The sequence below is a fragment of the Gorilla gorilla genome, chromosome 9, assembly GCF_029281585.2.
Source record: "Gorilla gorilla gorilla isolate KB3781 chromosome 9, NHGRI_mGorGor1-v2.1_pri, whole genome shotgun sequence".
Classification (NCBI taxonomy): Eukaryota; Metazoa; Chordata; class Mammalia; order Primates; family Hominidae; genus Gorilla; species Gorilla gorilla.
Window position 1 is genome coordinate 55,821,223 of NC_073233.2, and position 21,871 is coordinate 55,843,093.

At 42.4% G+C, this 21,871-nt stretch overlaps 1 protein-coding gene and 1 long non-coding RNA gene across 4 annotated transcripts in view; one reads left to right on the forward strand and one right to left on the reverse strand.

Annotated features, from left to right (window-relative positions):
• LOC129525209 (uncharacterized) overlaps positions 1–15,018 on the reverse strand; it is a 37,318-nt gene extending 22,300 nt beyond the window's left edge. The window contains exons 1-4 of one of the 3 annotated variants that reach the window (XR_008669342.2): positions 14,904–15,018; positions 7,013–7,205; positions 2,906–3,045; positions 2,414–2,498 (exon numbers count right to left, since the gene is read on the reverse strand). This is a non-coding gene — a long non-coding RNA (uncharacterized lncRNA). Of the gene's footprint in view, positions 1–2,413; positions 3,046–7,012; positions 7,206–13,258; positions 13,432–14,903 lie in introns of those variants that run through there. The other 2 variants (XR_010135475.1, XR_010135476.1) reach the window with 2 other exon arrangements.
• Positions 1–21,871, forward strand: part of LOC115936224 (metabotropic glutamate receptor 5-like) — a 381,806-nt gene that overhangs the window by 357,744 nt on the left and 2,191 nt on the right. The gene's annotated exons all lie outside the window — the stretch shown is intronic.

Consider the following 21,871-nt stretch of genomic DNA (forward strand, 5'->3'; position numbering starts at 1 on the left):
AGCCTGAGCAACAAGAACAAATCTCCACCTCAAAAAAAAAAAAAAAAAAAAGTGATACTAGTAAGGCTAAAACTGTGGCTTAACCCCAATAGGAGCCTGCTGGGATTATGCTAAGCAAAACTATTCCACAGAGAGCATTCTGACCATGTCCCTCCCTACACCAGCTATCATACAGATATGGACTACTGGTATGAGAAGTCCCTGCTACAGATGACATTGACTGATTCAATAATAGACTGATTTAGTCATTCAACCAAAAAATATTTACTGAGCACCTTCTAGGTATTTAGGTATAAAACAGAGTAAAACAGACAAAAATCCCTTCCCTCATAGAGCTTACATTTCACTAAAAGTGAAAGAGGAAGAGGAGTCAGGTATCAAATAGGAAATATGAGTTGAGGAAATATTTTATGCAGAGCAGCCTAGAGGCCCTTGATAAGCTGACTTTTCAGCCAAAATCCAAAGCAGTGAGAGTTAGCCATGAAGACATTAGGGGAAGAATGTTCCAGGCAGAGGGAACAGCAAGGTCCAGAGACAGGACAAGGTCAAGCATGCCTGGCCTGTTAAAGGAAACACCATGAGCTCAGTGTTTATAAAGAGGAGTAAGAGCAGGAGAGTAGCAGGAAGCACAGTGAGACAGGTAGTAGGGGACCAGATCATGTAGAAAACAAAGCCACTGGATAATTTGAACAGAGGGGTAAACATGATCTGAATTCCACTGTAAAAGGATTGTTCTAGCTGTTGTACTGAGAGTAGACCAGGCGGGAGTGGTGGCTCATGCCTGTAATCCCAACACTTGAGAGGCCGAGGCAGGCAGATCACTAGAGGCCAGGAGTTCAAGACCATCCTGGCCAACATGGCAAAACTCTGTCTCTACTAAAAATACAAAAAAATAGCCAGGCCTGGTGGCTCAAGCCTGTAATCCCTGCTATTAGGGAGACTGAGGCAGGAGAATCACTTGAACCAAGGAGGTGGAGGTTGCAGTGAGCCAAGATCACAACATTGCACTCCAGCCTTGGCGACAAAGCAAGACTGTCTCAAAAAAAGAGAGACAGAGAGAGAGTAGACTGAAAGAGGCAAGCATGGAAACAAGGAAACCAGTTAGGAGACTATGGAGATAATCCAGGTGAGAGATGATGGCAGATGGTTCCAGGGTGGCAGCAGTGAGGAGTGAAGAAGGACAGACTCCGATATATTCTGAAGTTGAATCAACCAGACACTGGAGGACAGGATGATCTTGGAAAACCTTGGGACTACTGCAGAATCGAATGAAGCTAAATGGCACTAAATTCCAAAATCCACTGTGAAATCCTGGGATCAGGGATTTGTTCATCTCTGTCACCTACTGTCCCCACCCAGTACTTGGCATATAATGCAGATATAAAATGTCTTCAATTCTTGAATGAATAAATGTGGAATATATCAAAAAGCCAAAAACGCTGTAGTTTGATAGGTCATTAGGAGACCAAAAAGCATGTGGTACTAGACATGTTTTACTAATAATGGATCCTCTCCCCTGAGTAAATCTATTTCCCCCTTTTTTTTGAGACAGTCTTGCTCTGTCACCCAGGCTGGCAGTGGCACAATGTTAGCTCACTGCAACCTCCGCCTCCCAGGATCAAGCAATTCTCGTGCCTCAGCCTCCTCCTCAGCCTCCTCAGTAGCTGGGACTATAGGCACCCACCACCATTCACCATTCCCAGATTTTTTTTTTTTTTTTGTATTTTAGTAGAGACGGGGCTTCACCATGTTGCTGAGGGTTGTCTCAAACTCCTGAGCTCAGGTAATCCACCTACTTTGGCCTCCCAAAGTGCTAGGATTACAGGCATGAGCTACCACGCTCAGCCTGAGTCTATTTCTTTTTATAAAAAAATTTCCCTTTATAACTTATTTCACAGTAGTAAGCAATGAAGCTGACAAACAACTTCATATAATACAGTTGAACATCTGAACAACTTGGCCATGTCCCTGAGAGGCCAGATGTAGTCACCAAACCTCATACCACCTCAGTAACTTCCAACTAAAATACAGGGATAAATTTTACACAAGTAGTAAGCTCATGTTCTTATAAATAGTAAATAATGTGCCAGGCACCGTAGCTCACACCTGTAATCCCAGCACTTTGGGAGGCTGAGGTGGGTGGGTAACCTGCGGTCAGGAGTTCAAGACCAGCCTGGCCAACATGGTGAAACCCCATCTCTACCAAAAACTACAAAAATTAGGTGTGCGTGGTGGTGCATACCTGTAGTCCTAGTTACTTGTGAGGCTGAGGCATGAGAATCCCTTGAACCTGGGAGGCAGAAGTTGCAGAAAGCCGAGATCATGCCACTGCACTCCAGCCTGGGCAACAGAGCAAGACTCTGTCTCAAAAATAAAATAAAATAAAAATAAAGGCATACAGGATGTCACTTACACGGACAGGTGTTCAGAGCTTGTGTGGAGGCGTTGCGGATGAGGACGAAAGCCGTCTTGGAGACAATGGAGGCTAACTGGAGTTACTGGATGAAGAGAGGAGGGAAAGAGAGACAAAAGGAAAAGGGTAAGGGGAGTGGAAGATTCGCCTCAGTGTGGAGGTCATCTCTGATTGCTGACAAAGGTCATCTCTGATTGCTGACAAAGGAAAATGTTGGAGAACATCTGAAAATATTGCTAAAGGTTGACAGTTTCAGAAAATCTTGTAATATTTCCTTTATTTTAAAAGAAAACTCAGCATCTCAAAGGTTTAGTAGGAGTTGTTCCCCACCCTCCCACTGGATTTCAGAGTAGTTGAACCATTCAGCCACAGAAAATAACTCCAGTATGAACCACATTAGAATACTACCAATAAAGACATGGGACTCTCCTCTTCTGAGGTCGAGCGCTTCTATTCACTTGCTGCTCAGCCTCCTCTTCCGCCCATCCTCACCTCCTTTGCTGGCATCTCTTCTTCCCATGGAGGACTTCACACCCTCCTCACAGAGCCAGGTGCCACCTTCCACTCTTCGAGGCTCCATCATGTGCCTGGCTCCACCGCCTTCTCACACGTGACTTCTACCTTTCACCAAGCTGAGGACACAGTGCACCCATGGTGTGTTTAAGGAGACAATTCTGATGGCCACAAAATTCTTTTGTCATGTGTTCTGAGATTTTAATTGTCCTGTCCAAACACTAATGCATGGTCCACGGTCAGGCCAAGTAAGGTTATGTTAAAATTAGGAACCACCAAGCACCTTTAATTCCTTCCAAGATCTTTTATGAGTGGGACAAAGTCAAGGGCTGTTAGTGATGGCAAGAGTGGAGATTCTCCTTCTGGTGACACCTGCTGTACTCTGGTGACAATGGCAGGTCCAGCACTGCTCCAGCACCCAATCCTTGCATTGTCTTCTACGACACTTGCACATTCTTTATATAATACAGGTTTCGCATTCTCACTTTCTGCAATAACTGTCACAACTGCCCCTAACAAAAATGGTGACTGCACTCCTCACAACCTTGAATTTGAGCTTTCTCTTCAGAAATGAAGTTTTCTACAGGTTTCATCATCTTCAGACTAATGCAAACTGAAGATCTACCTTCAGGAATATTTTTCTTTTCCTATTACTTCCCTTAGCAAGAAATGTGTAACTTCCAATCTTTAATTCTTCACCAATGCTTTGATTCTTTGGCTAAATCAAAAGCATGCTGAGGGCAAGGTGTGGTGGTTCACACCTGTAATCCCAGCACTTCGGGAGCCTGAAGTGGGTGGATCACAAGGTCAGGAGTTTGAGACCAGCCTGGCCAACATGGTGAAATCCCATTTCTTCTAAAAATACAAAAATTGGCCAGGCATGGTGGCATGCACCTGTAATCCCAGCTACTCAGGAGAATGAGGCAGGAGAATTGCTTGAACCCAGGAGGCAAATGTTTCAGTGAGCTGAAATCATGCCACTGCACTCCAGCCTGGGTGACAAAGTGAGACTCTGTCTCAAAAAAAAAACAAACAAAAATGAAAACCATGCTTAACCTATGAGTTAAGCACTGAGTTTTGTCTTCTCCATTGCAGAACTCTTGGACAAGGATAATTTTGTTACCCTACTACAGAATTTCTCAACCACTTTCCATGCCATAATCCACACAAAATCTATCTGGCACACTGACTGACAAGTAATTGCCCCAAGGTACTGTGAAAGCTGAAGGAGCAGTATTTTAGGACACACTCATTAAGCCAACTTGAGAACATTTATTCACCTTAGTATTCATGAGAAGGATTAACTGCACAAATTTGTAAGCACCTAATACACATACATAATTCATACTTGATTCCCAACACTTATTTCCTGACAATACAAAACTTCATACTAAATGGCCATTTATTAGTTCTTGGCAACATAAGTTCCTAAGGTAATGGATGATCTACAAATTGTGGTCACTTACTCTGACAATGCACAATGGCAAACAAAAAGATGGGAAAGAAAGGTACACTTAGAGCTCTAATAAACTAGGTCGGGCATGGTGGCTCATGCCTGTAATCCTAACACTTTGGGAGGCCGAGGTGGGCAGATCACTTGAGGACAGGGGTCCTAGACCAGCCTGGCCAACGTGGCAAAACCCCATCTCTACTAAAAATACAAAATTTAGTCAGGCATGGTGGCATGCACCTAGAATCCCAGCTACTTGGAAGGCTGAGGCAGGAGGATCGCTTGAACCTGGGAGGCGGAGGTAGCGGTCAGCTGAGATTGCGCCATTGTACTCTAGTCTGGGCAACAAGAGCAAAACTTCATTCCCCCCAGAAAGAAAATAACATTATTTGCTCAACAGAGACTTATTAGATCTTTTTCTGTTAGGCTGTGATATTCGTGTGCAGGCCAGAATTACAGTATTTGCCATTTTAGGAACAGGGCACACATGAATAAACATTAAGGTCTAAAGGCAAATAGTAACTGCTATCCCTGAACAGCTGAAATGTGGCTACTTCACACTGAAATATGCTGTGAGTATGAAAGACACACCAATTGTCAACAAAAAGAATATATGCAAATGAAGAATGTGAAATACTTCATTGTGTATTTATTTATAATGATTTCAGGTTGAACTCGAAAATATAAAATTACGTATGTGGCTTGCATTTGCAGCACACATTGTATTTCTTTTGGATACCACCGGTCAAAATTCAAAGCTTAGCCAGGTGCGATGACTCACATCTGTAATCCCAGCACTTTGGGAGGCTCAGGCAGAAGGATCACCTGAACCCAGCCTGGCCAATATGGTGAAAACTCGTCTCTACACAAAATAAAAAACTTAACCAGGCATGGCTAACTTAGCCTGTAATCCCAGCTACTCAGAAGGCTGAGGCAGGAGAATTGCCTGAGCCTGGTTGCAGTGAGTAAAGATCACACCACTGCACTCCAGCCTGGGTGACAGAGTGAGACTCTGTATCAAAAAAAGAAAGAAAAAAAAAAACCTTGGGTTATCCCTACACTGCATCTGTTCATATTGATAAATCACAGAGTGCCTATATTGAGCTTCTGCAAAAGATTTTTTGGGGAGGTGAAGGAAGGAGCAGTTCCATTCAAGTAAAAGACTAATTTTTAAAAGCTTCAAGATTAATCTGTGCTTTTAAAAAGGATTTCACAACTATTTTACTTGTTGTATTTGTTCTTGGCTGAGTAACTTCAGTTGTATTGTGAGTAAGAAGTTTTGGTCTGTAAAAAACAGTTGATATTAATATTATAATAAAACATTTAGGAGATATTTACAGGTCTTTCTCACACAGCTTTACACTGCTAAATATTATTATTATTATTATTTGAGATGGAGTCTCATTCTGTCATCCAGGCTGGAGTGCAGTGGCACGATCTCGACTCACTGCAACCTCTGCCTCCCAGGTTCAAGCTATTCTCCTGCCTCAACCTCCTGAGTAGCTGGGACCGCAAGTTCACACCACCACACCTGGCTAATTTTTGTATTTTTAGTAGACACAGGGTTTTGCCATGTTGGCCAGGCTGGTCTTGAACTCCTGACCTCAGGTAATCCACCTGCCTCAGCCTCCCAAAGTGCTGGGATTACAAGCATGAGTCACTGTGCCCGGCCAATTTTTAAACATAATCCATTCTGCCTTCATTTTACAGTGAAAAAAAATCATTTTGGTGACTTGAATTTTGAAAATAGCAATTTTCAGACATTCAGGAGAGACCACCTGGATGTCTCCAAAGTCATCTTTTTTGTAAGATAAATATGCAAAAGTCACTTTTCCCCCAAACCAGCCCAATTATATTTCTGAATCTTAGATGAACTGTCCGACAGCACAGCCAGAAGCAGCTTGCTGTATCATCTTAAACCTTTCTTCTCCCTTGTAACTCAGTCCCAACGAATATACACAGATGCTCAACCTCAATCAGTAAGCAAGACTCTACCCACTTCAACATTCCTTCCATGAGTAGAGAGAGGCCTTCTGTTCCTACCCCCAAACACTCAAACTATTGATGTGCTACCCTTCAAAATCAAGCCAGACTAAGTTTTCTAAAGGGCAGATCCAAATTATTTTAAGAGGAAACTGCTATGAGACCACTTAATGACTGCCACTGCTTTTGTAGGAGCCAAGGCCTTCCTCCATTTGGCCACAAAAGTCTATCTAAGCAGTCCCACCACGCCCACATGGCACTCCTCACTCCACACAGAATGGGTAATGTATGTGAATATGTGAGCATATTTGACTCCTCTCTGCCTTTACTCATATTTGAAACACATTGCCTCCCTTCTGGATGCACAAGTGACTGATCTGGGTGTGCCAACCTTGCCTTCTGCCCCAAAAATGCTCAATAACTCTTCATTGCATTTTTCTGAGTATTAAGCCTCCCAAGGACAGGGTTCTTGCTAGAACCAAATTTGCACAACTGATGCTTATACTAAATAAATGTTTGTTCAATAAATGAATCTAAATGTTAATTTTAATATAAAGAAGTCATGATGAGAGGGGAACAAAAGGCCCATCTTGGTCAAATTAATCTCTCCTTAGGGAAGACAATGAATTTGTTTCTGCAGGTTATCATCTTACCTCTTAATAACAAACTTAATTCAATTGCTCACTTGAAAGATGTTTTCGAGCCTTGGGATTCCATGCAATGAGGGGATTCTGAAAGGAGTGTTTTCCGGTAGTCCTTCCACATTCAGCTCATTCACATATGTTTCAAATTTTTGGTACGGTACAGCCTTGGCCTCAGTGCTCCCCAAGGCTTCAGCTGAAAAAACTAAAGTAATTCAGAAGATTATGTTTGTGCTGAAATCAGATTTTAGTACAATCCAAAGCAAGGTGCAGGTCAATTTTTTTAATTGGAAAAACTCTAGAAACATATTTACTAACTATTGAAACAGACTTAAAGCAAAGGCAAGTATAAATGACCCATCATTAGACAGATCAACGAGAGAGAAAATTAACAAGGATATTAAGGACTTGAACTCAGTTCTGGACAAAGCAGACCTAATAGACATCTACAGAACTCTCCACCCAAATCCACAGAATATAAATTCTTCTCAGCACTTCATCACACTTATTCTAAAATTGATCACATAATTGGAAGTAAAACACTCCTCAGCAAATGCAAAAGAACGGAAATAATAACAAACAGTCTCTCAGACCACAGTGCAATTAAATTAGAACTCAGGATTAAGAAACTCACTCAAAACCACGCAACTACATGGAAACTGAACAACCTGCTCCTGAATGACCAGTGGGTAAATAACAAAATTAAGGCAGAAATAAAGATGTTCTTCAAAACCAATGAGAACAAAGACACAACATACCAGAATCTCTGGGACACATTTAAAACAGTGTTTAGAGAGAAATTTATAACACTCAAGGCCCACAAGAGAAAGCAGGAAAGATTTAAAATTGACACCCTAACATCAAAATTAAAAGAACTAGAGAAGCAAGAAAAAACAAATTCAAAAGCTAACAGAAGACAAGAAATAACTAAGATCAGGGCAGAACTGAAGGAGATAGAGACAAGAAAAACCCTTCAAAAATTCAATGAATCCAGGAGCTGATTTTTTGAAAAGATCAACAAAATAGATAGACCACTAGCCAGAATAACAAAGAAGAAAAGAGACAAGAATCAAATAGATGCAATAAAAAAAATGATAAAGGGGCTATCACCACTGATCCCACAGAAATGCCAACTACCATCAGGGAATACTATAAACACCTCTACGCAAATAAACTAGAAAATCTAGAAGAAATGGATAAATTCCTGGACACATACACCCTCTCAAGTCTAAACCGGGAAGAAGCCAAATCCCTGAACAGACCAGTAACAAGTCCTGAAATTGAGGCAGTAATTAATAGCCTACCAACCAAAAGAAGTCCAGGACCAGACAGATTCACAGCTGAATTCCAACAGAAGTACAAAGTGGAGCTGGTACCATTCCTTCTGAAATTATTCTAAACAACAGAAAAAGAGGGACTCTTCCCTAACTCATTTTATGAGGCCAGCATCACCCAGATAAAACCTGGCAGAGACACAACAAAAAAGAAAATTTCAGGCCAATATCCCTGATGAACATCGATGTGAAAATCCTCAATAAAATACTGACAAATCAAATCCAGCAACACATCAAAAAGCTTATCCACCACAATCAAGTCAGTCTCATACCTGGGATGCAAGGCTGGTTCAACATACACAAATGGACAAACGTAATCCATCACATAAACAGAACCAATGATAAAAACCACGATTATCTCAACAGATGCAGAAAAGGCCTTCGACAAATTTCAACACCCTTCATGCTAAAAACTCTCAATAAACTAGATATTGATGAAACATATCTCAAAATAATAAGAGCTATTTATGACAAACCCACAGCCAACATCATGCTGAATGGACAAAAACTGGAAGCATTCCCTTTGAAAACTGGCACAAGACAAGGATGCCCTCTCTCACCACTCCTATTCAACATAGTATTGGAAGTTCTGGCCAGGGTAATCAGGCAAGAGAAAGAAATAAAGCGTATTCAATTAGGAAGAGAGGAAGTCAAATTTCTGTTTCCAGGTGGCATGATTGTTTATTTAGAAAACCCCATCGTCTCAGCCCCAAATCGCCTTAAGCTGATAATCAGCTTCAGCAAAGTCTCAGGATACAAAATCAATGTGCATAAATCATAAGCATCCCTATACACCAATAATAGAGAGCCAAATCATGAGTGAACTACCATTCACAACTGCTACAAAGAGAATAAAATGCCTAGGAATACAACTTACAAGGGATGCGAAGGACCTCTTCAAGGAGAACTACAAACCACTCCTCAAGGAAATAAGACAGGACACAAATAAATGGAAAAACATTCCATGCTCATGGATAGGAAGAATCAATATTGTAAAAATGGCCATACTGCCCAAAGTAATTTATAGATTCAATGCTATCCCTATCAAGCTACCATTGACTTTCTTGACACAATTGGAAAAAACTACTTTAAATTTCATACGGAACCAAAAAAGAGCCCACATAGCCAAGACAATCCTAAGCAAAAAGCACAAAGATGGAGGTATCACGCTACCTGACTTCAAACTATACTACAAGACTACAGTAACCGAAACAGCATGGTACTGGTACTAAAACAGATATATAGACCAATGGAACAGAACAGAGGCCTCAGAAATGACATCACACATCTACAACCATCTGATCTTTGACAATCCTGACAAAAACAAGCAATGGGGAAAGGATTCCCTATTTAATAAATGGTGTTGGGAAAACTGCTTGAGCCATATGCAGAAACTGAAACCAGACCCTTCCTTACACCTTATACAAAAATTAACCCAAGATGGATTAAAGACTTAAACGTAAGACCTAAAACCATAAAAACCCTAGAAGAAAACCTAGGCAATACCACTCAGGGCATAGGCATGGGCAAAGACTTCATGACTAAGAGGACACCAAAAGCAATGGCAACAAAAGCCAAAATTGACAGATGGGATCTAATTAAACTAAAGAGCACAGCACAGCAAAAGAAACTATCATCAGAGTGAACAAGCAACCTACAGAATGGGACAAAATTTGTGCAATCTGTCTATCTGACAAACGGCTAATTTCCAGAATCTACAAAGAACTTAAACAAATTTACAAGAAAAAAAACAACCCCATCAAAAATGGGCAAAGGATATGAACAGACACTTCTCAAAAGAAGAAATTCATGCAGCTAAAGAACAGATGAAAAAAAAGCTCATGATCAATGGTCATTAGAGAAATGCAAATCAAAACCACTCCAGTTAGAATGGTGATCATTAAAAAGTCAGTAAACAGAAGATGCTGGAGGGGATGTGGAGAAATAGGAATGCTTTTACACAGCTGTTGCGCGTGTAAATTAGGTTAACCATTGTGAAAGACAGTGTAGCGATTCCTCAAGGATCTAGAACCAGAAATACCATTTGATCCAGCAATCCCATTACTGGGCATATACCTAAAGGATTATAAATCATTCTGCTATAAAGACGCATACACAAGTATGTTCATTGTGGCTCTATTCACAATAGCAAAAACTTGGAACTAACCCAAAAGTTCATCAATGATAGACTGGATAAAGAAAATGTGGCATATATACACCATGGAATACTATGCAGGCATAAAAAAGGATGAGTTCATGTCCTTTGCAGGAACATGGATGAAGCTGGAAATCATCATTCTTAGCAAACGAATACAAGAACAGAAAACCAAAAACTGCATATTCTCACTCATAAGTGGGAGTTGAACAATGAGAACACTTGGACACAGGGAGGGGAACATCACACATCGGGGCCTGTCGGGGGGTTGGGGGCTAAAGAAGGGATAGCATTAGGAGAAATACCTAATGTAGATGAGAGGTTGATGGGTGCAGCAAACAACCATGGCACGTGTGTATAGCTATGTAACAAAACTGCACATTCTTCACATGTACCCCAGAACTTCAAGTATAATAAAAATAATAATAATCACAAAATCCTGCACCCAATCCAAGGCCACAATTTAATTAAAGCCTATAAAACAGGACAAACAAAAAAATCACTCTGTTTACTTCACTCCACAACTTGTATGTGTGGCTTACAATGCGTTTACTTTAATATCAGTCTTGATAAACTCTGGAGCAGAAAGCCAGGGGTAACCCACCTAATCCTTTCATGAAATGTCTCCAACATGGCCTCGAGTGTGTGGGATCTTTCTCAAGCCACCATGCTTGAGTGCCATTTGCTGATGGCCCTTCCCCATGAGTGAAGAAGCTGTGTCACTAGTTGAACACTAGGTACGAGAGAGCATGAGAATCATGCTTGCAGCTGTAGTTAGCTGGGGGGCTGGTGGAGGGCACTGCTCCATGATTGTATATTCTGAGTTCTCTCATTTTAATGATAACTGTATATGTTTTCTATCTTTGAAGATACTTGCATGTTTACATATCAGAATCCCAAGGCTGAGAAATAAAAATTTTAAAAATTAAAATAATAATAATAAGAATAGCCAAGCACAGTGGCTCACGCCTGTAATCCCAACACTTTGGGAGGCTGAGTCGGGCAGATCACGAGGTCAGGGGATCGAGACCATCCTGGCTAACACGGTGAAACCCCATCTCTCCCAAAAATACAAAAAATCAGCTGGGTGTGGTGGCGGGCACCTGTAGTTCCAGCTACTCAGGAGGCTGAGGCAGGAGAATGGCGTGAACCTGGGAGGCAGAGCTTGCAGTGAGCAGAGATCACGCCACTGCACTCCAGTCTGGGTGACAGAGCGAGACTCCATCTCAAAAATAAATAAACAAACAGATAAATAAATAAATAAATAAATAAATAAATAAATAAATAAAAATTACCCATCATTAACAGCCTGATTTTGGCAAATTTAAGTGCCCTGGTCCCAAGACAATCTTAATAACTCTAAGATCTTAAAAGATTGAACTCTATTTTTCAATATCCTTAGGAAGAAGAGAGAGAAAGAAAATCATTATAGACAATAAAGAATACAACCTAAATACTATTTGTTTTGTTTTTTTTCTTTTTTGAGATGGAGTCTTGCTCTGTCACCCAGGCTGGAGTGCAGTAGCATGATCTCGGTTCATTCCAACCTCTGCCTCCTGGGTTCAAGTGATTCTCTTGCCTGAGCCTCCTGAGTAGCTAAAATTACAGGTGCCCGCCACCATGCCTGGCTAACTTTTGTACTTTTCAGTAGAGTCAGGGTTTCACCATGTTGGCCAGGCTGGTCTCAAACTCCTAACCTCAAATGATCCACCCATCTCTGCCTTCCAAAGGGCTGGGATTACAGGCATGAGCCACTGCACCCGGCCTGCAAATACTATTTGGAAGCAGCCTTTTGCTACGAACTGTTCATGACTGTAATAACCCTCCTCCATTGGCTGCTGCAAACTGGCACATTTCAGGCTAAACTTTCACCTACACTGAAACAACAAGATCAATGTTCTTTACCCCTTCAACCTCGTGAGCAAGATATATATATATATAAAAACTTTGCACATAGAATTCATGAATTGGGAAATAAAAAAAGTAAGCAGAGGCCAGTTTAGATTACAAGAAGCATAACAACCAAAGTTAGCACGTGAAGATTTTTTGGATCCAGATTTAAAGCAAAATTTTTCAGATAATGAGAAAATGAGATACCATCCAGGTAAGAGTGAGAAACTTGGCTAGGTGTAGTGACTCATGCCTGTAATCCCAGCACTTTGGGAGGCCCAGGTGGCAGGATCACCTGAGGTCAGGAGTTCAAGACCAGCCTGGCCAATATGGCAAAACCCCGTCTCTACTAAAAATACAAAAATTAGCCGGGTATGGTGGTATGTGCCTGTAATCCCAGCTACTCAGGAGGCTGAGGCAGGAGAATCACTGGAGCACAGCAGGCAGGGGCTGCAGTGAGCCGAGATTACACCATTGTACTCCAGCCTGGGCGACAGTACAAGACTCTGTCTCAAAAAAAAAAAAAAAAGAAAACAAAAGAGTGAGGAAACTCAACTAAGGGCTGCATACGAGCTGACAACAAAAAAATCATTGTTAATTTTATCGGATGTGATGAGATACTGGCTGTGTAGGAATACGTAAATGCTGTTCGGGGATGCACACTGAACAGATAAAATGATGTGATGACTGATGTGCTTTACAATATTCCTGCAAAGGGAGGTAAAGGAATAGAACAAAATGTGGGACAATCTTAAAGATCACAGAAATTGAGGAATGGGTATTTTAGTGGTCATTGTACTATTTTCTCTACTTTTGAATAGGTATAAAAATTGTGATTTAAAAATGTAAAATAAAACAGCCGGGCGCAGTGACTCATACCTGTAATCCCAGCACTTTGGGAGGCCGAGGCAGGTGGATCACATGAGTCAGGATTTCGAGACCAGCCTGGTCAACATGGTGAAAGCCTGTCTCTACCAAAAATACAATAAACAAACAAACAAACAAAAATCAGCCGGGTATTGTGGCAGGCACCTGTAATCCCAGCTACTCAGGAGGCTGAGGCAAGAGAATCCACGAGGCGGAGGCTGAAGTGAGCTGAGATTTTGCCACTGCACTCCAGCCTGGGTGACAGAGTGAGAATCCACCTCAGAAAATAAAAAAAGAAAAGAAAAAAAAGTAAAAATGAATTGATTAATCCCTGCTCTGAAGCCACATCCAAACAGAACTCTAAAAAAAAGATTCAAGCAATTTACATGGTGCTGCTTATACGCACATCTCCCTCGCACCTCTGTATGTAACATTTAAATATTTTGCAACATGATGGGTGGGAGTGGCTCAAAGCTGGACATGCTGGCATGTGCCTACAGCCCCAACTACTTGGAGACTGAGGCAGGAGGATAACGTGAGCATAGGAGTTCTAGTCCAGCCCAGAGAACATAAGAAGACCCTGTTTCTTTTTTTTTGAGATGCAGTTTCACTCTTGTTGCCCAGGCTGGAGTGTAATGGTGTGATCTCGGCTCACTGCAACCTCTGGCTGCTGGGCTCAAGCAGTTCTGCCACCTCAGCCTCCAGAGTAGCTGGGATTACAGGCAAACACCACCACACCCAGCTAATTTTGTATTTTTAGTAGTGATGGGGTTTCTCCATGTTGGTCAGGCTGGTCTCAAACTCCTGACCTCAGGTGAACTGCCTTCCAAAATGCCGGGATTACAGGCATGGGCCACCGCACCCGGCCAACCCTGTTTCTTTAAAAAGAAAGGTCAGGGAGCTGTCAGGGAGCTCGTTGATGAATTATTTTGGTGATACCAACAATTGCTATCAAAACACCACTATAAAATCCAAAATTATATCTATTCCCAGATCTTTCTCCTTACTTCCAAACTCATTTATCCAACTGTCTCCTCCACCTCCACACCTCAACTTAAATGTCAACTCAAAATAAATAAATTAATAATTACTTTATTTGTTCCTAGACTGGCTTTCCTCTAACATCTCAAGACTTGTCTTAAATTCTTACTTAATGTTATTAGCACCAAATCTGAAAGACTCTAGTATACACTCTTTAATATAAGAAACACGTGTTTTTGAGAAACCACACAAAATGAAATAATTATCATAGCTGTAAAAACAAATATGCTCATAAACAAATAACAGTAAAGGATTAGAGGCTTTCAGTCACACTAGAGAGTGATGTTAAATAAAATTATCCTGTTAATTCAACAAGAAGATATATAAACCTAATTCTAACAAACTTTCTATAAAATAAAAAAGAACCAATTGTTGAAGTTGAGAGTGAAAAAAGTGGAAGTTTCAGAAAGAGGTGAGACCAACTGCAGAATGTGCTCCTCACTTATCATCAAGGCTGCCCCAGTCACACCCCCTGCCTCCCCATCCCCTTATTCTACTTAATTCTATCCCAGACCTTAACACCTTATGTAGTAAATATCTCCTACTTACTACACCTTTCCCCAACAGATTGAATGCTCCAGAATGTATGGGGTAGTTCCCCCCACACCTGACTCACAGGTGCCAAATGACTGCAGGATTATGAGGCTGGAAGTAGTAAATATTTCCTCAATACTTGCAGTGGTTCACAGCCATGAAAAATCGAACATTTCCTCTCTCCCTTTCAGGAACCTTAAAGAAAGCAGCAATACTGTCATATGCATTTAAATGAGAGCAACTTGATTTTAAATAGGAGCTGGGTAAAATGAGGCTGAGACCTACTGAGCTACATTCCCAGATGGTTAAGGCTTTCTAAGTCACAGGGTGACGGAGGAGGTCAGCACAATATACAGGTCATAAAGACCTTGCTGATAAAATGAATTGCAGTAAAAAAGCCAGCCAAAACCAAGATAACGATGAGAGTGACCTCTGGTCATCCTCACTGCTACACTCCCACCAACGCCATGGCAGTTTACAAATGCCATGGCAACATCAGGAAGTTATTCTCTGTGGTCTAAAAGGTGAACCATAAAAATGATCCACTCCTGGCAGAGTTCGGTGGCTCTCACCTGTAATCTTGGCACTCTGGAAGGCCAAGGCGGGTAGATCACCTGAGGTCAGGAGTTTAAGACCAGCCTGGCCAACATGGTGAAACCCCATCACTACAAAAAATACAAAAAAAAATTAGTTGGGTGTAGTGGTACATGCCTGTGATCCCAGCTATTCAGGAGGCTGACGCAGGAGAATCGCTTGAACCCAGGAGGTAGAGGTTGCAGTGAGCCCAGATCGCACCATTGCACTCCAGCCTGGAAAAAAAAAAAAAACCCCCAAAAAAAACAGTATGAGAGCCTGGGCGTGGTGGTTCATGCCTATAATCCCAGCAGGTTGGGAGGCTGAGGTGGGTGGATTACCTGAGGTCAGGAGTTCGAGACCAGCCTGACCAACATGGTGAAACCCCATCTCTATTAAAAATACAAAAATTAGCTGGGCATGGTGGCAGGTGCCAGTAATCCCACCTACTTGGGAGGCTGAGGCAGGACAATAGCTTGAACCTGGGAGGTGGAGGTTGCAGTGATCCAAGACCATGCCACTGCACTCCAGCCTGGGTAACATGAGCGAAACTCTGTCTCAAAAACAAAACAGTAAGAGAAAACTGGAGCTGAGTCCTACTCATTGTATTTACTTTCCTAAATAAAACATCATTATAAAATACATTACTCAGTAATATAATTTAATTGAAGGGGAAAAAAACAGACTTACCAAATTTTTTTGCAAAAAGCTGATCTACCATCTTTCATAATTTAGTGATTCTCGTATACCATACTTCCTTCACTATCGAAATCACAGGAATACAAGTTTTCTCAATCTAATGGGTTTAATAACTTACTTAGGTTATTAAATATTATTATTATAAAATGGCAGTATTTTTCTTTCCTGTGACTAATTTTTCTTTTTTTTTTGAGATGGAGTCTCGCTCTGTCACCCAGGCTGGAGTGCAGTGGCACAATCTCGGCTCACTGCAAGCTCCGCCTCCTGGGCTCACGCCATTCTCCTGCCTCAGTCTCCCGAGTAGCTGGGACTACACGCACCTGGCTAATTTTTTGTATTTTTAGTAGAGACAGGGTTTCACCGTGTTAGCTAGGATGGTCTTGATCTCCTGACCTCTTGCTCCACCCACCTCAGCCTCCCAAAGTGCTGGGATTACAGGTGTGAGCCACCGCACCTGGCACCTGTGACTAATATTATTTCTAAGATCCAGATTGTATTTATTACTGAAACAATGCTGACATACACTGCACAAAAAGAGGAAGAACCAGACATTCATTAAAGCTAGGAAAAAGCAGAACTGTGTGCTCAAGAACCACTAGCAGACAGGATAGGCTGTCTCATGCCTGTAATCCCAGTACTTTGGGAGGCCAAGGTGGGCAAATCACCTGAGGTCAGCAGTTCCAGACCAGCCTGGCCAACATGGTGAAACCCAAACTCTACTGCAAATAAAAAAATTAGGCAGGCATGGTGGCAGGTGCCTGTAATCCCAGCTACTTGGGAGGCTGAGGCAGGAAGAATTGCTTGAACCCAGGAGGTGGAGCTTGCAGTGAGCTGAGATCATACCACTGCACTCCAGCATGGGCAACAGAGGAAAACGCCATCTCAAAAAAAAAAAAAAAAAAAAAAGAACAGTGAACGGCTAGCAGGTGCCATTTGCTATGGGGAGACTAGGGATATGATCTTGCTGGCAATCCTTCTATTTTAGTAAATCTAAACAGTGTGATTCCATTCTTTTTTGTCTGCACTCCACTCCAGAGCCAAAACAAGTAAGAAAATCAATTATATTTCTATTTCTTTCAAAACACATCTAACAATTAAGAGTGCAGTATGGCTCCATACTCTAAAAGGAACCTTCTTATGTCCTGGGTATCGTGGACATTTGATGAATGCTTGTTCAGTTGACTAGTGTAGACTTCAATAATAAACTGTTCAATGCATTATGCCAGATAAATCTTGCATCTCAAAAGTAGGACAAATATTGTGCTTTTAGTTATGGCTACCCATAAATGCAACATTTACATGTATTTATAAGGGGTTAATAGAAAATGAGTTTATTGTTCTAAAGAGTATTAGAATTTTGACAACATGAATTCTCCTGTCCTGGAACATAATTAAAAGTAAGAGGGATCTTATTTCATGTGAAAGGTACCATTAAAAAAATCATTGTTAAGCATTAAATAATTATTTCACATAATCTTCTAATCTGACTTAAGACTGAAGACCTACCTCCTGAAGCTGGTTTATCAAGTTGTAAGTCTTCATGTGTTGAATTCATAAGTTCATGTCTGAAAGGTGAGAATAAATACTTAATATTCACTAGGCAATATTCAGCAAAGTAATATTCACTGGTGCATATTTTACATTTCATCACCAAGGGTGGCTTTGAAAAGAAAAGAAAGGCTGGCCATGGTGGCTCACACCTGTAATCCCAACACTTTGGAAGGCTGAGGCAGACAGATCACGAAGTCAGGAGTTCAAGACCAGCCTGGCCAACATGGTGAAACCCCATCTCTACTAAACATAGAAAAATTAGCCAGGTGTTGTGGCAGGTGCCTGTCATCCTAGCTGCTCAGGAGGCTGAGCTAGGAGAATCACTTGAACCTGGGAGGCAGAGATTGCAGTGAGCCAGGATCACACTCCAGCATGGGCGACAAGAGCAAAACTCCAGCTGAAAAAAACAAAAGAAATATCCCATTACTTTAAGGCAATGTAGATACAGCCAGAATTTCTACAGAAATCTGAACCACATTATAAAGCCAGAAAAACATACCAGCTAATATTATTTAATACAGATAGTACTATATGGAAGAGGTAATTTTTTTTTTTTTTGAGATGGAGTCTCGCTCTGTCACCCAGGATGGAGTGCAGTAGCAGGATCTCAGTTCACTGCAACCGTCACCTCCTGGGTCCGAGCAATTCTCCTGTCTCAGCCTCCCGAGTAGCTGGGACTACAGGCACCTGCCACCATGCCCTATTAATTTTTGTATTTTTGTAGAGACGGGGTTTCACCATATTGGTCAGGCTGGTCTTGAACTCCTGACCTCAGGAGATCCGTCCACCTCGGCCTCCCAAATTGCTGGGATTACAGGCATGAGCCACCATGCCTGGCCGGAAAAGGTAATATTTTCCAAACATAAACATTAGCATAACCTTATTGGACTTAAAAAAATATTTTTTTTTAGTAACAGAAGCAGAAGATTCTCCTGAACGGTATCATTTCAGCTAACATTTATTTACTTAAGATGAAAATAATATAACAGCTATAAAAAGTCAAGAGGTAGCCAGGTGCAGTGGCTCATGCCTGTAACCCAAACACTTTGGGAGGCCGAGGCAGGTGAATCACCTGAGGTCAGGAGTTTGAGACTGGCCTGGCCAACATGGTGAAACCCCATCTCTACTAAAAATACAAAAATTAGCCAGGCGTGGTGGCAATCGCCTGTAGTCCCAGCTACTAGGGAGGCTGCGGTGGGAGGATCACATGAACCTGAGTGGTGGAGGTTGCAGTCAGCTATGATCACACCACTGCACTCCAGCCTGGGTGACAGAGCAAGACTCTGTTTCAAAGAAAAAAAAGAAAAAGTCAAGAGCATGGGGAGTATTAAAATCAAACAGAACCAATGGTCTATCATCAGAACAGCTCCATTTTTTTGTTATCATTATGTGTTAAGGTCAATTTGCTAAACATTAATATTTGTACTAAAGTTTTACATGTACCATATAACACATTAGTGCTGACTTAGGTTAAATGTCCTTTGCTGTACAATATACTTGAATATCATACTTATATATCACAACAAAAGTATCTTTCCCTAAGGCAATTACCATTAATACTGCTTTAAAGTCATAAAATGTGGGCTGAGGGGTGGCTCACACCTGTAATCCCAGCACTTTAGGAGTCTGAGGCAGGCAGATCACGAGGTCAAGAGATCAAAACCATCCTGGCCAACATGGTGAAACCCCGTCTCTACTGAAGTACAAAAATTACCTGGGCAGGGTGATGCACACCTGTAGTCCCAGCTACTTGGGAGGTTGAGGCAGGAGAATCTCTTGAATCCGGAAGGCAGAGGTTGTGGTGAGCCGAGATTGCAACTCCAGCCTGAACAACAAGTGTGAAACTTTGTCTCAAAAAAAAAAAAATTATGAAATGTGAAGATTGTTTTTATAATTTTACAACACCTGAGCATTACTGTCTTTAAACTAAATAATAAATCACCATCGCAACAAAAGCCTCACAAGCTAATCTGTTTCACCTTATAAAAAGCACTGACATTTAGTGCGCAATAATTTGTTGCAGCAGCCACAGGAAACTAGTATCATAGTAAAGCCTTAAAACCCACCTGAAGGGGCTGGGCATGGTGGCTCATGCCTGTAATCCCAGCACTTTGGGAGGCCAAGGTGGGTGGATCACTTGAGGTCAGGAATTTGAGACCAGCCTTGCCAACATGGCGAAACCCCATTCCAAAAAAAAAAATACAAAAATTAGCCAGGCGTGGTGGCACATGCCTATAATCTCAGCTACTCAGGAGGCTGAGACATGGGAACTGTTTGAACCCAGGGTGGGGGCGGAGGTTGCAATGAGCCAAGATTGTGCCACTGCACCCCACCCTGGGTGACAGAGCGAGGCTCCAGCTCAACAACAACAACAAAAAACCCCACCTGAAGAAGGTTTCCAGTTCTGTCAACAGTGCCCCACCAAACCCCTCAGAAGCACACATACGTTTGCTGTGGGCCATGGACAAGAAGAAGGAAGCGCCTCCTCATGGCAGGGGCCTACACAGGAGAAACTCAAGGGAAGGCACGCCAGGCCGGTCCTTCTGCCAAGGCCATTTTCTTTTCTTTTCTTTTTTTTTTTTTTTTCTTGAGACACAGTTTCACTCTGTCTCCCAGACTGGAGTGCAGTGACACAATCTTGGCTCACTTCGACCTCTGCCTCCCCAGTTCAAGTGATTCTCCTGCCTCAGCCTCCTGAGTAGCAGGGATTACAGGAGCATAGCATGCCTAGCTAATTTTTGTATTTTTAGTAGAGATGGGATTCTGCCATGTTCCCCAGGCTGGGCTCAAACTCCTCGCCTCAAGTGATCCACCTATCTCAGCCTCCCAAAGTGCTGAGGAGTGAGCCACCGCACCCAGCACTCACCATGGCCTTTGATGGCAGGCTTTTTCCAGGTGAGCACTCTTGTCTGGTCTGGCTCTGCCCCACTCTCCCTCTCACCAAGTTGGAATCCCTCACTACTTTTCAGTAGAGGAGAGTGTGTACCCCAGTCTCAGCTTGGTATGATTCAGGTCTGCATTGAACTCATGAAACCTGGCTGATCCTCAAGCCCTGGAGAAAAAAAGTGTCTCTCTGCAGGTATGATACGGGATGGGCCTGTCCCCAGGACCCTGGGAGAGGGAAGCCCAATGTCCCACCAGGTTGGCAGTGCTGGGGAAAGGAAAGTGTTATGGTAGCCCCAAGACTAAAAAGAGGCAGCAGAGGGAGCAGGGCATCACTCCTATTGAACTCATGCCGCTGCCTGAGTGAGGTGAGGGAGGAGTGCACCCGAGTGACGTGAGGCAGAGAGGTGCGGTTCCAGGATGGCCTTTACCCTCCCTTCCTGCCATGTTACTCTGATCCCCTGCAGGCGAGCCTGCCCCCTTTGGGCTTAGGGATGCTGCTGAGGCATGTACTCAAACGCAGCCTCCCATGCAACATGTCTCCAGGAGTGGGGCAGAGCAGGAGGAGAGGCCAGGGCAGGAGGGAGTGGGCCTCAAACTCCAGGAAGGGGCCCTTCTCATGGGTCCTCTTTTCCGGTCTCTCCTTCCTTACCCCTGGACAGATCACCTGGGGAAGAACTGAGGCAAGGTTTCTCATCCTCAGGTCGGAGGGGTTCAATTACCAGTCCCAAGTAGCTGGGATTACAGGCAAGCACCACCATGCCTGGTTAATTTTGTATTTTTAGTAGAGACAGGGTTTCTCCATGTTGGTCAGGCTGGTCTCGAACTCCTGACCTCAGTTGATCCACCCACCTCTCCCTCCCAAAGTGCTGGGATTACAGGTGTGAGCCACCAAGACCGGTCAAGAAATCCTTTTTCAAAAACGAGCTGGGCTCAGTGGCTCATGCCGAAAATCCCAGCAATTTGGGAGGCCGAGGTGGGTGGATCACTTGAGGTCAGGAGTTTGAGACCAGCAGCCTGGGCAACATGATGTAACCCCATGTCTACTAAAAAAAAAAATATATATATATATATAAATTAGCCAGGTGTGGTGTTGGCCACCTGTAATCCCATCTTTTCAGGAGGCTGAGGCAGGAGAATCACTTGAACCTGGGAGACGGAGGTTGCAGTGAGCCGAGATCATGCCACTGCAATGCAGCCTGGGTGACAACAGTGAGACTCCATCGCAAAAACAAAAACAAAAACAGATTCCATCTCAAAAAAATAAATAAAAATAAATAAAACAAAAAAACAAATGTGGTATGGCAATGAAAATACTGTGTTAAAGTTTCATAGAAAATAAAA